A 1311-nucleotide genomic window follows, 5' to 3' on the forward strand; every position below is an offset into this window, starting at 1 on the left:
AATGTTCGTTTCTATGCTTGTGGGCGGCCATTTAGTCTGTTCCCGGGCTAGCACCACAAAGCCCTAGAAGAGCCAGTGCTACCCCATCGTCATTTCCAGGGGAAAGGTCCCTTCAACACCACCATTGTCATTCTGGCTGAGAAGTTCCGAGGGGCTTTTTGCCACACTGAATGCCCTTTATTTGACATGGACATTGTGTGTACGTGGCAGTGGTCTGTGGTTAACCCTCCAAGCATGTGGGTAAGGTGGAGGCAGCGTGCGTAGGACCCTCTGGTAAATCACTTACTGTACGGTAGGTTCCAAATTTCTTCTGAAGAACTGTGAATAACTTGGCAACCTTCAAATAGAACCATGACCTCTGATACATTTTAGTTGCATATAAGAGAAGTGTGCATATAATAGTCTGACAGATAACTAAGGTATAGAACATTGCATACAAGATACAACAGGGCATGCGTCATATGAGTGTACAGGTAATATCCAATACTAGAAACATGTGCGTAACTCGTAAATGCTATGTCCTGTGTGCGTTGTGTTATGCAAAGGCTAGACGATTATATCACCTGGATGCATCGATTGAATCAAGATGTCTTTTATCAAATAAGAAAAACTGGTAGATGCTATGTGGTGGTATATATGATTGTGGTGTGTGTTGTATGCATCCACCTTATGATTAGTATTAACAGAAAAAGATTTACCTGAAGATGGAGATTATAGAACATTTTGTTCCCAAAGGTGCAGGAAGTCGATGAACTGACGAGCTCAAGTCCTTCGTTCTCCAGTACATTTATACACTTGGAAAGAGGTAGAGCTGTAGAAGCATCCGTATCTCTCAGCAAGCTAATCTGAACCATGATTTCCTTGTCGTTGAGGCAAGTAGCGGACACAGTTGGAGCTATACTGCAGCTCGCGCTCAGTACCCCTGGTTTGCAGTTGGCACTAGCAAGTTTCTCTTTCTTCTTCTCCAGATTCTCCACCTGTTTCTGCAGCTCGGGGATGTACTTGAGCGCTCGACACACCGTCGTCGGAATGCTCAGTTTCTTCTGCAGAACCACAAGGCAGCAAAGACACATCAGGAACTCTTGATTCCACTCATGCTACCTCTCCTGACACTAATATTATAGATGTAGCTATAGCTTACAGTGTGGTCGGCGTCCGGGAGGAGAGAACGGAGAGAGAGGTAGAGCTCGTTGAGCTGCTTCCGGCGGTCGCGCTCGTACGCGTTGTGACTGAGCTTCTTATGGGAGCCGGGGCCGCCAGAGCCGGAGCCTGACGATGCCGGGTTTGCCGGCCTCCCGGAGAGCTCGCGGA

The sequence above is a fragment of the Triticum dicoccoides genome, chromosome 2B (genome assembly GCF_002162155.2).
Source record: "Triticum dicoccoides isolate Atlit2015 ecotype Zavitan chromosome 2B, WEW_v2.0, whole genome shotgun sequence".
Taxonomy (NCBI): domain Eukaryota; kingdom Viridiplantae; phylum Streptophyta; class Magnoliopsida; order Poales; family Poaceae; genus Triticum; species Triticum dicoccoides.